Raw genomic sequence first — 14,554 nt, forward strand, 5'->3', positions numbered from 1 at the left:
TTTTAAGTTTCATTAGGTCCCATTTGTTTATTTTTGTTTTTATATCCATTTCTTTAGGAGGTGAGTCAAAAAAGGATCTTGCTGTGATTTATGTCAGAGTGTTCTTCCTATGTTTTCCTCTAAGAGTTTTATAGTGTCTGGTCTTACATTTAGGTCTCTAATCCACTTTGAGTTTATTTTTGTGTATGGTGTTAGGGAGTGATCTATCTTTATTCTTTTCCGTGCAGCTCTCCAGTTTTCCCAGCACCACTTATTGAAGAGACTGTCTTTTCTCCATTGTATATCCTTCCCTCCTCTGTCATAGATTAGTTGACCATAGGTGTATAGGTTGATCTCTGGACTTTCTGTCTTGTTCCATTGATTCATGTTTCTGTTTTTGTGCCAGTACCATACTGTCTTGATTACTGTAGCTTTGTAGTATACACTGAAGTCAGGGAGTCTGATTCCTCCAGGTCCATTTTTTTCCCTCAAGACTGCTATGGCTATTCGGGGTCTTTTGTGTCTCCATACAAATTTTAAGATTTTTTGTTCTAGTTCCATAAAAAATTTTAAGATTTTTTGTTCTAGTTCCATAAAAAATGCCATTGGTAATTTGATAGGGATTGCATTGAATCTGTAGACTGCTTTGGGTAGTATAGTCATTTTCACAATATTGATTCTTCCAATCCAAGAACATGGTATATCTCTCCATCTGTTGGTATCATTTTAATTTCTTTCATCAGCGTCTTAGAGTTTTCTGCATACAGGTCTTTTGTCTCCCTAGGTAGGTTTATTCCTAGGTATTTTATTATTTTTGTTGCAATGGTAAATGGTAAATGGAGTGTTTCCTTAATTTCTCTTTCAGATTTTTCATCATCAGTGTATAGGAATGCAAGAGATTTCTGTGCATTCATTTTGTATCCTGCAACTTTACCATATTCACTGATTAGCTCTAGTAGTTTTCTGGTGGCATCTTTAGCACTCTCTATGTATAGTATCATGTCGTCTGCAAACAGTGACAGTTTTACTTCTTCTTTTCCAATTTGTATTACTTTTATTCTTTTTTCTTCTCTGATTGTCATGGCTAGGACTTCCAAAACTATGTTGAATAATAGTGGTGAGAGTGGACATCCTTGTCTTGTTCCTGATCTCAGAGGAAATGCTTTCTGTTTTTCACCATTGAGAATGATGTTTGCTGTGGGGTTGTCATATATGACCTTTATTATGTTGAGGTAGGTTCCCTCTATGCCCACTTTCTAGAGAGTTTTTATCATAAATGGGTGTTGAGTTTTGTCAAAAGCTTTTTCTGCATCTATTGAGATGATCATATGGTTTTTATTCTTCAGTTTGTTAATATGGTGTATCACATTGGTTGATTTGCGTATATTGAAGAATCCTCGCGTCCCTGGGATCAATCCCACTAGATCATGGTGTATGATCCTTTTAATGTGTTGTTGGGTTCTGTTTGGTAGTATTTTGTTGAGGATTTTTGCATCTATATTCATCAGTGATATTGGTCTGTAATTTTCTTTTTTTGTACTATCTTTGTCTGGTTTTGGTATCAAGGTGATGGTGGCCTCATAGAATGAGTTTGGGAGTGTTCCTTCCTCTGCAATTTTTTGGAAGAGTTTGAGAAGGATGGGTGTTAGCTCTTCTCTAAATGTTTGATAGAATTCACCTGTGAAGCCATCTGGTCCTGGCGTTTTGTTTGTTGGAAGATTTTTAATCACAGTTTCAATTTCATTACTTGTGATTGGTCTGTTCATATTTTCTATTTCTTCCTGGTTCAGTCTTGGAAGTTTATACCTTTCTAAGAATCTGTCCATTTCTTCCACTTTGTCCATTTTATTGGCATAGAGTTGCTTGTAGTAGTCTCTTAGGATGCTTTGTATTTCTGCGTTGTCTGTTGTAACTTCTCCTTTTTCATTTCTAAATTTATTGATTTGAGTCCTCTCCCGCTTTTTCTTGATGAGTCTGGCTAATGGTTTATCAATTTTGTTTATCTTCTCAAAGAACCAGCTTTTAGTTTTATTGATCTTTGCTATTGTTTTCTTTGCTTCTGTTTCATTTATTTCTGCTCTGATCTTTATGATTTCTTTCCTTCTGCTAACTTTGTGTTTTGTTTGTTCTTCTTTCTCTAGTTCCTTTAGGTGTAAGGTTAGATTGTTTATTTGAGATTTTTCTTGTTTCTTTTTTTTTTTTTTTTTTTTTTTTTTTTGCGGTACGCGGGCCTCTCACTGCTGTGGCCTCTCCCGTTGCGGAGCACAGGCTTCGGACGCGCAGGCTCAGCAGCCATGGCTCACGGGCCCAGCCACTCCGCGACATGTGGGATCTTCCCAGACTGGGGCACGAACCCGTGTGCCCTGCATCGGCAGGCAGACTCTCAACCACTGCGCCACCAGGGAAGCCCGAGATTTTTCTTGTCTCTTGAGGTAGGCTTGTATAGCTATAATCTTCCCTCTTAGAACTGTTTTTGCCACATCCCATAGGTTTTTGGATTGTTGTGTTTTCATTGTCATTTGTCTCTAGGTATTTTTTTGATTTCCTCTTTGATTTCTTCAGTGATCACTTGGTTATTTAGTAACATATTATGTAGCCTCCATGTGTTTGTGTTTTTACGTTTTTTTCCAGGTAATTGATTTCTAATCTCATAGTATTGTGTTCAGAAAACATGCTTGATATGATTTCAATTATCTTAAATTTACTGAGGCTTGATTTGTGACCGAAGACGTGATCTATCCTGGAGAATGTTCTGTGCACACTTGAGAAGAAAGTGTAATCTGCTCTTTTTGGATGGAATGCCCTATAAATATCAATGAAATCTATCTGGTCTATTGTATCATTTAAAGCTTCTGTTTCCTTATTAATTTTCTGTTTGGATGATCTGTTCATTGGTGTAAGTGAGGTGTTAAAGTCCCCCACTATTATTGTGTTGCTGTCGATTTCCTCTTTTAGAGCTGTTAGCAGTTGCCTTATGTATTGAGGTGCTCCTACGTTTGGTGCATATATATTTATAATTGTTATATCTTCTTCGATTGATTGCTTGATCATTATGTAGTGTCCTTCCTGTCTCTTGCAACATTCTTTATTTTAAAGTCTATTTTATGTGATATGAGTATTGTTACTCCAGCTTTCTTTTGATTTCCATTTTCATGGAATATCTTTTTCCTCACTTTCAGTCTGTATGTGTCCCTAGGTCTGAAGTGGGTCTCTTGTAGACAGCACATATATATAGGTCTTGTTTTTGTATCCATTCAGCAAGCCTGTGTCTTTTGGCTTGAGCATATAATCCATTCACGTTTAAGGTAATAATCGATATGTATGTTCCTATGACCATTTTCTTAATTGTTTTGGGTTTGTTTGTGTAGGTCCTTTTCTTCTCTTGTGTTTCCCACTTAGAGAAGTTCCTTTAGCATTTGTTGTAGAGCTGGTTTTGTGATGCTGAATTCTCTTAGCTTTTGCTTGTCTGTAAAGCTTTTGATTTCTCCATCGAATCTGAATGAGATCCTTGCTGGGTAGAGTAATCTTGGTTGTCGGTTCTTCCCTTTTATCACTTTAAGTATATCATGCCACTCCCTTCTGGCTTGTAGAGTTTCTGCTGAGAAATCGGCTGTTAACCTTAGGGAGTTCCCTTGTATGTTATTTGTCGTTTTTCCCTTGCTGCTTTCAATAATCTCTTGTCTTTAATTTTTGCCAATTTGATTACTGTGTGTCTCAGCATGTTTTTCTCTCTCTTTTATAGACTCTATGCGTAAAAAAAATAAAAAAACCAAACCCAACCAAACCCTAGCAGGGCACGTATATTCAAAGATTTTTCTAGGAATAGGGATCATTTCTTCAGAGTCTGAAAAGTGTCATCTTCCAGGGTTGGAAGGGGCCTCAGAAGTTTTTACTTTGTAGTGGATATGTAAATAATCTTTAGTATCCTTGGTAAGGAATTGCAAAGTTTTCGTTAAAAGTCTATAGTGACTGTGTACCTATATGTGTATCTGTATCTACATCTATAATCTCCTATGTAATTAAATGGAAATTTCATCATAACCTGCAGACAGTTCCACAAGACCTTGAATACTCCATGCAGATGTTACTTCATCTTTCTCCTCATAATTGGGCTGCCTGGCTCATTGGGTTGGAGCAGGGCATCAATAAACTCAAGGTTGCCTGTTCTCTTTTCAGTCACTGTGCACAGAGAGCCTGAATTCCCAGTATGCCTGCTCCACTACCTTTGTTTTTGTGCCCATCTACGCCGAGAAGTACAGGGCATGTAGTGGGGTCATTGGAGGTGGCTCTAGATCAAAGCAGACAGGTCTGGGATTGAATCCTGGCCCTGCCATTTTCTTTATGTATGTGAGCTTTAGCAGTCATTGGACCTCTTGGTGCCTCAGTTTTACTATCTGCAAAGTGGGGATACCAACTTCTTGAATCTCAGTAGTTTATTGTATGAATCAGATGAAGTAAGCCTGTGAACATGTTGGAAACTTAGTGCTGTCTCAAGGGTGACCAGCTGTCCCAGTTCACCTAGGAGCGGAGGGTTGCTTGGGGCACAGGACTTTCAGTGCTAAAACTGGAAAAACTGGGATGGTTGGTCATCCTACTCAGAGCCCAGCTTAAACAGTGACCCCAGTGGGTAACAGAACTTTCTCCATGGTTGAAGGAAATCTTGTTTTTGTTTGTTTGTTTGTTTTATGTGGACTAACTGCCTGCTCTATTTTGGATCAGTGGCCTGATCGCTGGTTTGGAGAAGGCTTACTCACTGTCTCTCCCCTCAGTGTCTCAAGGGGTGGTGTGAAACTTTAAAACAAAAGTTTGCAAATGTTTAAAATGAAGCAAGCACAAATTCCTTTGTCTGAGTTGGAGCTTGTTCATTCTTCAAGACCCAGTACATTTGTTACCCTATTCATGAGCCTTTACCCATGAGATCTCTCTCCTCAGCATGAGCTGTGCTTTTAGGCGATAATGTGTTAGGTTATTGCTTTACCTCCAAGTATATTTTTAAACTCCTTGAAGCCAGATACCCTGCCTTATATTTTCTGAGTATTCACTGAATGAATGAATAAATGAGAGAATGAATGAATAAATGAGAGAATGAATGATTTATAAGTGGGGAGATGAGTCAGAGGGAATAAATGGGGCATGAGGGAGTGAATAAATGCATGAATAAATTAATGATTTTTCTGTGTTAATTAAAAGCATACGTGCCTTTTTAGTCTGGCCCTGTTGTGTATCTCACATCTAGAATTTTTAAACTTCAAATCCTGGATCCCAAGTCCTTTTTCTTAGCCTTTGCTGCCATAACAAATTCCTAATACTCAAAATGACCCAGCTCACCTTGGGGGTACCACTCATTGTTTGATAAACTGGGAGAATATAACTTATTTTTTCTTAAAAATTTTAAAGATTAATTTTAAAATGAAAAGTTAAACCTACATATGGCAAATAGAAAACAAATCATTCAAACTACACATGATCTAAAATGAAAAGTATCTGTCTCGTCAATGTTCTCCCATATCCCTGTTTCATTCCTCTGAAATTAAAGTTTCTGCTTTTAGTTTTTTCGGTGGCTACAATTGAAATTCTAAATAAAAGAACTTTATGTTTTTGGTGTATCAAAATTTGAGGGTGTATTTTGACATCCTGTTATGGAAGTTGAAATATTGGTCATTTTCAGCATTGTCCATCTTCCTTTGCTTCTCTACCTCCTGAGACACAGTAATTCTAATGGTCAGCTTTATGCCTTTACAATTTCTCCCTTCTCTATTTGTTGACTTATATTTAGTCATTATCTATGGAATATTCCCACTATACACTCCACTTACATTTATTTCTACAACTCTCCTCTGCTCCTGATTTTTGTTATATTTATTTATTTTAAATTTATTTATTTTTATTTTTGGCTGTGTTGGGTCTTCATTTCTGTTAGAGGGCTTTCTCTAGTTGTGGCAAGCGGGGGCCACTCTTCGTCGCGGTGTGCGGGCCTCTCACTATTGTGGCCTCTCTTGTTGGCAGAGCGCAGGCTCCAGACGTGCAGGCTCAGTAGTTGTGGCTCACGGGCCTAGTTGCTCCGCGGCATGTGGGATCTTCCCAGACCAGGGCTCGAACCCATGTCCCCTGCATTGGCAGGCAGATTCTCAACCACTGCGCCACCAGGGAAGCCCCTGTTATATTTATTTTTATGTTGTCAAATTTTACAGCATTTACTTTCTGTTCTGTCACTCTAATTGTTTTTAGTAGTGCTTTTCCACAGGTTTATTCTAAATATTAACCAAAGAATGATAGAACTCAACCAAGTGAGGGGACTGGACCCAAAGAGAAGGAAAGTAATCATAAGTTACTCACAAGAGATGCTGAGTCACAGGGCCCAGGGATTTCTCTCTTGATTTCTTTGGCACTCTCTTTCCTCCTGGGTCATGCTTAGCTATAATTTTTATTCACGTATTTCTCTTATTTTGTTTTCTTCTTGTATTGCATTTTTGTTTTACTGGAGCACTTCATCCGAACTTTTTTTTTCATATGGAGTTTAAGGGGTAGCATTTAAATATCTTTGTATGTCTGAGAATGTCTTTATTTTGATTTCACTTTTGATGGATAGTTTGGCTGGGTATAGATTTCTAATTTCAAACATTTCCCTGAGAACTTTGAAGGAATTGCTATAGAGATGTATGCTGTCATTCTGATCTTGTTACTTTGTAGGTAACCTCCCTTCCCTAGGATGATTTTTAGGATTTTTGTCTTTGCCTTTGGAGTTCTGAAATTTCACCAAAATTTGTTCAGATGTATTCTGTTTCTATTCACTTTGCTTTTATCTTGGTAGGTCTTTTCATTATAAAGAGTTATCTCTTTATTTACCTCTGGGACTTCCTCTCTCCCCCTCATCCACATTATTTCTTTGATTATTTTCTTCTCTCTATAGTCTCAATTTTTGCTTCTAGGGGTCATATTAGATATACACCGACTTCCTGGCTCTGTCTTCTATAATCTTGTATTTTCTTTTTTTTTTTTTTTTTTTCCGATACGCGGGCCTCTCGCCGCTGTGGCCTCTCCCGTTGCGGAGCACAGGCTCCGGACGCGCAGGCTCAGCGGCCATGGCTCACGGGCCCAGCCGCTCCGCGGCATGTGGGCTCCTTCCGGACCGAGGCACGAACCCGTGTCCCCTGCACCGGCAGGCGGACTCTCAACCACTGCGCCACCAGGGAAGCCCTAATCTTGTATTTTCTATCTCTTTTAATATTTGCTCTTTTTATTTTATTTATTTTATTTTTTATTTTTTGCGGTACGCGGGCCTCTCACTGTTGTGGCCTCTCCTGTTGCGGAGCACAGGCTCCGGACGTGCAGGCTCAGTGGCCATGGCTCATGGGCCCAGCCACTCCACAGCACGTGGGATCTTCCCGGACCGGGGCACGAACCCGTGTCCCCTGCATCGGTAGGCAGACTCCCAACCACTGCGCCACCAGGGAAGCCTAATATTTGCTCTTTTTAATGGGAAATTTTCTTTATCTCTCCAGCCTTTAACCTTATCCATTGTAATTATTTATTCCATACATTGCTTTTTAAAATATTTTGGTAATCATATTTAATTAATTAATTAATTTCCAGGCATTTTTTCTTATATTCTGATTGCTCTTATATCACAGCAACAATTACACTTCATTAATTAATTAATTTTTGATTATTTTTGTTTTTTTTAAAGAGGTACAAACCTCCAGTTATAATCACTAATTTATTTTGATGTATATTCAACATCCACTAAAATATGTCTAAAGATATTTTAATTCTAATAAAGATATTTCATTCTAATTTTAAATATTAGAATATTTAAAAACTATTTTCATTTTCTTTAATCATTTCTGTTTCTTTTGGGGTCATATTGGGTTCATCCTTTTAATGAAAATTGATTTTCTCAGATGTCTTGTGATCCTGATTATAAATGGAGGAGTGGTTTGATTCATATGGGTACCTTATATGCAGTTTTCTCTGCAGGTTTTAAAAAGTCTGTGTCCTCAATAGGTTTCTCTCTTGATTGGGATGTCTTACTTAGGGCTCCTGTAAAAGTAAATGCGTGGACAGATTTTTCCCATGGGGTCCATAAGCAAGGAAGGTGCATGTTCTCACAGTCTCCAGAGTAACAGAACTTTACTCCGGGGTTAGAGAACTTTAAATTATTTTGCACCTAAATGGGACTAAGACCTCCGATACCTCTTTGCACCTTGTCTAATGTGGAAGTAGACAGTGAGTTTTTCAAACTCACTCAGGCCCTGTTTCCTATACTAACTCCGTTTCCCAGTCGCAACCCCATTATTCCTAGTTTATCCTGGAGGCATAACATTCTGCTGCCAGTCTCTTAAGCTCTGTAAGCCTGGGGACAGAGCAAAGGTATGATTAGCACTGTGATTCCTGTTACAGTTTTGTAGTTCATTGCCCTGATGATGCACCCTCTGCTCATTCAGGCTATGCTGCACCCTTAAGAAGGACTACTTGGATTGTTTGTCTTTGGGCTGTGATTTTCCCAACTCTTATCTTTTATTGATCTTATCCTAGCAGCTGTACAATTTGCAGGAGTTCCTCAATATTTCTGTGACAGCTGGCTCACTTTCTTGTATTTGGTTTGATCAAGAAAAATTTTTTTCTATCATATCAATATATCAGTATGAGCCCATAGATGGAGAGGTGTTGTGTGTGGTCTACCACCTAGAAATGGAAGATGGAATAGAGTTTCTAAGAAAGCTTGTATAGCGCGCTAAAAGTCCACTGTGTTTCTCTATATTACCTTTTTCCTTTGGCCAAACACACAGTTTCTTCATTTCTCTGTAGACCTGTCCTCCTTTGCCATCTACCTCACAAGCCCAGATGCCTTAGCATTTTCTCTTGAAGCTTCCTTTGACTTCTCCAGCTCTCCTAGAGTCTTTGTTTCTGGAACTCTAGAAGCACCTCAAGTGATGGCCACAGAGGTAAATGCATAAGACATTTTTACAGCTTTTGTCTGTTTGTTTTTGACCCCTAAACTGATGGTAAAATCCCTTCAGGACTTGACCATGTGTCTTCATTCTTGTATATTTATAAGAGTGTGTGTGCACTGGTAGTGGGGTAGGGTTTAGTGAGTGAAAGGGTGTGGTCTGCTAGCCCCACAGAGCATGGCTACCAAACACTTACTGATGAGGTTAAAAAAAAAAAAAGAAAATCTCTTCTCTTAAGAAGCTTGCCTATACATTGCTTCTCTTCCATAATGTTGCTTAGGAATGTGCTAGAAATGTGCTACTGAAACCTTGATAAAAACAAAGTTTTTTAGTTTCAATGATATTTTAAACACTTAAAAATAGCCCATTAATGCCCGAGGGGTTAGGTTTATAATACATATTTAGGGGGTCCCTCTCCTTTCCCATTTCCCCTTTCCCCCATTCCCTCACAAATCTGATTTCACATATTCATGGAGTCAAACATCTCTGTAATCTTATTTTTTTCTTTCTTGTGCAAGGAAGGTTGAAATATTAATTGCTGTATCAGGCACTTTCAGATTTAATTATTTTCCCCATTCTACAGGCTGCCTACCTCCTGCATGACTTCTGTCTATTCTCACAGCTGTCTGAGAGATAAATAACTGTAAAGTCTCTGTAAGTAATCTATAAATTATATTCAAATTCAGGTGTCCAAATGATCCTTTCTTTAATCTCTAAAATGACTCTACTAGAGGCTTGTTAGTGAACGTCAACTGGAAACGTTATGTTTTACACCCACTCCTATTCCTGTTAAATATGCTAGTGTTAGAAACGGAATAGAACTGGTAAAATAGGCCTTCAAACCCTCTGCCAGCTAGAGAGGCTGCATGGGTACAGTAGGGCACCCTGGCTCAAGTTAGTAAACCTTGGCTATTGAAAGAAAACCAGAAAAATGAGAATGAAATTGTTTGGTTGATGCTCGAAGAGGCACCTTTTGTGAACTTTATTTGGCATGACATTGCTCTCAGACAATGAGAAGAATTCTGGATTCCAATCATTGTTTAATGTTCTTAACGTATGCCAAAGAGAGGGTGTGAGGCCTGGGTTATTGTATTAGCATCACAAGCCATCCATTTCTTATCATTTGGCTGAGTGGTATCTCAAGTTTCATACTATCTGGTTCATTCTACTCATCCAGCCTTGTCGCCAGCCTCCAATCCCAGTGGGTCAGAGACCTCACCATCCTCAGCAAGCCATGGTCTGCTCATTTTCACCTCCATGCCTTTCCTCCTGCCTGGCACACTTTTCTTCTTTTCTGTCTTTAAAGCTTTTCCAATGAGCAAGTAACCTCTCCATGCTATCCCTCAAAATCAAAGAACTAAATGATTTCTTACTGAGATCCTACTATGTTCCTAATATTCTGTTAGCTGTGTAGGATCTAGAAAAAGATTTATGATTAACATTTATTTAGCACCCACTATATGCCAGGCACTGGACAAGGCCATTTGCATGGAGCATTATCTGAGTCAACTCTTACATCTTACACAATTTCTAGTTTGTAGATAAAGGAACAGACTTGGAAGTTATCCACCTAGTCAATGGAAGAACTGAACCCATGTCTACTTGACTCCAAATTCCATATTCTTTTCATTACGCCATGATGTGCATGCCAATAGATTTATAATTTACTTGCAGTGCAAGATAAGGATATATAGAATCATAAAATATTACAATCTTGAAGTTATGAGGGTTTTTTGACATCATATAGTTCAACCCTCTCCTGGATACTGAATATTCTGTATAGTATTTTAAGAATGAAAAAACCAGCTTCTATTAGAAAACCTTCAGTGACACAGATTCCCTACCTGTTCTGTTGGATGAATGGACCTGGGTGAAGCACCTTAAATTTGTCTCTATCGAGTGCCTTATTGCCAGTGTTGGCTCTTTTTCCAACACTAGCTCAGAAAATGTTTTAACTAGTTCAGAAAATGTTATAACTTAATTTTGTCATTTAATATTATTTTTTTATCCAAGTTATATATTTTTATCAGAGTACTATAATTATTATGATCCTGCCATTAACAAAAATGTCCTAAGGATGGACCTGTGAGCACACTAGTGGAGCTCTCTTTGTGAGGTGACAACTATGCGATGATTGGCATCCTTTAGGTGTGGTCATTGGATTATCTAGAAAGTTCATCAAGCTTATTATTGCTCTTGAATTTGTGGTATGGAGAGACTTTGTTAAATACTTAATGAAATGCAGAAGCATTGCATTTATTCCATTTTACCTTTGTAAGATTTCCAAACAGAAGGAAATAAGTCATCAGATGTGACTTGTTCTTGCTGAGCTCATGTTGGCATCATGGCATCTTTCTGTTTCTTTCCAAGTCTGCAAAAGCTACCTATTTTGCTAATTTGTTCTAGAATTTGTCCCCAAATGATACAGATGACTGGTGACATCCAAATTCTTGCAATTTTGAAAAATTGGGACACTTTATGAAAGAACATGTGACAGTGACCTGGTTACAAACAGTCTATAATGAGGCACCTTGTTTGCCATAGAGCATATGTACTTATGGGAGAGCAGAAGGGCATGAAGTAATCAAGAAATTCTTCATTAAAGAGTTGGACTTTGGAGGATGGTTAGACTTGAGTCACAATGGGAGAAGATGAAAGAGAATTCCAAATGATGGGAATAGTATGAGCAAAGGTATGAGGTCTAAGCTATGAAGGAACTTGGTGTGTTTGTGGGCCCAGAAGGCATTGGTTTGGCTGCAGTGGGTGAGTACATGCTGGGAATTAGCAAGATTGCAGTGGGACAGGCAGGGTGGGGCTTGCTTGTAGGACAGTCTTGAAGGTGATGGAGAGAATGTTGGCTCTGAGTGTTGTGATAGGATAAAAGGCATTGGAGAGTTTTGAGCAGAGGAGTGATCTGGCAATAGCAGCATGGAAAGAGGATGATTCTGTGTTCAGGCATGCATAATATGGAAGAGCTGCTGGAATCCGGGAGGTTTAATTGGAATTGACACAGCCATCCCAGGATGAGGATGGAAGAGTCTTGCTTACTGTAGGGTTATTGGAACTGAATAGGAATGGACATTAGAGCCATTTCAATGGGAAATAAGTCAGATTGAATGTGTGGTGGTTAATTTTAAGTGTCAACTTAATTGGGCCATCAGATGCCTAAATACCTAGTTAAACATTATTTCTGGATGTGTCTATGAGGGTGTTTATAGAAGATCAGCATTTGAATCTGTGGACCCAGTTCAGATTGCCCTCCCCAATGTGGGTGGGAATCATCCAGTCCACTGAGGGCCTGAATAGAACCAAAACGGCAGAGAAGGGGAGAATTCTCTCTCTGCTTGACCAGTTGAGCTGGAACGTCAGTCTTCTGCCTTTGGACCACCGGCCCTCCTGGTTCTCAGGCCTTCAGACTTGGACTGGAACCTACACCATGGGCTTTCTTGGGTCGGTCTCTAGCTTGCAGATGGCAAATTTCAGAATTTCTCAGCATCCATAATCACATGAGCTAATTCCTCTTAGTAAGTCTCTCTGTTTCTCTGTCTGTCTCTGTCTGTCTCTCTGTCTCTCTCTCTCTATATATACACACATATGATAATAATAATATATATATATATATATATGATGTATCCTATTGATTTTGTTTCTGTGGAGAGCCCTAATACAGGATCCTTGACTAGCTCAGTGATGGATTGATTGAATGAGATGATATGAGGTATGAAGGAGGGTAGTGAGTCAAAGACAAGTATAACTTTTCCAGTCTTGATGCCTGGGAGGAATCTGTTGTTATTAAAAAAAAATTAGTGTAGGGGGATCATGGTGGGCAGATATACTTTGGCTGCAAAACTGGATTAATTAGAAATGAAATCCTTTACAGAAACATGACTTTCAGAGGCATTCTAAATCCTCCTCTGCCAAAGCTTACATTTGGAGGTGAATTCATTGTAGGCATCTCTTTAAATATAAAATGGAGGGGCAACAAAATCACCTCCCACCCCACATCTTTAGAGGAAATAAGAGGCCCTGTAACTATTGAGGAAAAATACATTCACCTTCGAATTATATTGTTTTAGAGGTTAAAAGTATATAATTTCCGAAGGAACACATCGCGATTCAGCCTGCTGAGAGGCTATTGCTCAGTTACTCCCAGCAGGGACGAAGGTGCCTGTAATTCCTCAAGCTGTGCTTAAGCTGGTGGGAGCAGAGACCATGCCCAGGCTGTGGGCTGACAGCGTAGATTCGGGCCTGACTGGGCACATGGGCCTGCCCGGGCACATGGGCCTGCCCCTTGTGACATGGTCCCTCTGCTCTGATGTGTCAGGAGCCTGCCTAATGGCAGGTTGCCCGCACAGGTGGCCATGGCCTCTGCTCTCCCTGCCTGTTAGTTAATTTGTCTGGCTGGCATGTCTCCGAGCACGTTTGTGTTGCAGGCTCCACCCCTGGGGTGTGACCAAGTGGAAAGATCCATGTAGTTTCTTGTCTCCACGGAAAGAGGCCACGTCTGAGCTCAGCCAATTGGAGGGACCAGGGTGACCGCCGGAGGTGACCCTGCCCTTGCAGTTGTAGACTCTGTCACCTTCAAGCTGCAGAGGCCTCGCTGAGCAGGATGGGCTGCTGAGAGCTCAGCAGGTTCAAGGCCTGATGCCTGAGGATGTATCTTATTAGAGATGCAGTTGTTTGTTCTCAGTCATTGGCAAGGGCTGTGGCCACCTTGAGTTTCTGTTACTTTAATAATTTAGCATCTGATGTCATCAGTGGTTTCCGATGAGACACAAGGGGTCATCAGACGTGTATACATCAACGTGCATTGATCTTCTATGGAAATAATTTGCTTTTCTGTATTTTTTTCCATGGGCACAGTGTCTTGACATTCTGGTAATTTGAGAAAACGTAATTGTCGAAACTCACTTAAGGATTTTCAGTCTGTCTTTCTTCCCACTTCTCTTCCTTAATGCTGTCAGTTGGCATGAGGAGAAACAGTACTTGGCCTGGGCAGAGCATGGAGATGAGAGTGAATTGGTAGCTTCAGAAAGTAGCAGGAAGAAGCAAATAATCCAAACAGGAAAGTGGGAGTGGGTGCGGGGGTCTGGGAAGCCATTATTCCCTCTCATCCTCCCTCTCGTGACATGACTTCTCCCAGGGGCAACCCTTGAAAGGTCACCCGTTAAAACTCCGAGAAGGTGCAACCAAAACAAATCCACTGTAATCAATTCGGAGGTTGATGCTGGTCTGCAGGTGGAGGTTTTGGAAAAGGATCACTGGCTCATGTTAAAGATTTATAAACAGGCCCTGATGTCAGTCAAAGGCAGAACATCAAGAAAGGGAAATGCAAGAGAGTCTATAGCTTTTCTAGCTTTCTCTCCTTTCTGTCTCAGCATCTCTCCTGGTAACAAGGAGAGTTTGGAAATTGTTTTTGAGCAAATGCATTAGAGGGAAGGTTGAAGGGAAGTGACACATTGACAAATGACTGAGGGAACAAACCTGGGGAAGGATGGTAAAAAAAAAAAAAAAAAAAAAGGCTGCTGAAATGAGGGCTCCCCAGGTCCCTTCAAGGTGTAATTGCAGGTGTGCCGGTGACCCACGTAAACTGGGAGCTGGAAGGGATGCGGCAGCATACCTTC

Source organism: Hyperoodon ampullatus, assembly GCF_949752795.1.
Source record: "Hyperoodon ampullatus genome assembly, chromosome: 6".
Taxonomy (NCBI): domain Eukaryota; kingdom Metazoa; phylum Chordata; class Mammalia; order Artiodactyla; family Ziphiidae; genus Hyperoodon; species Hyperoodon ampullatus.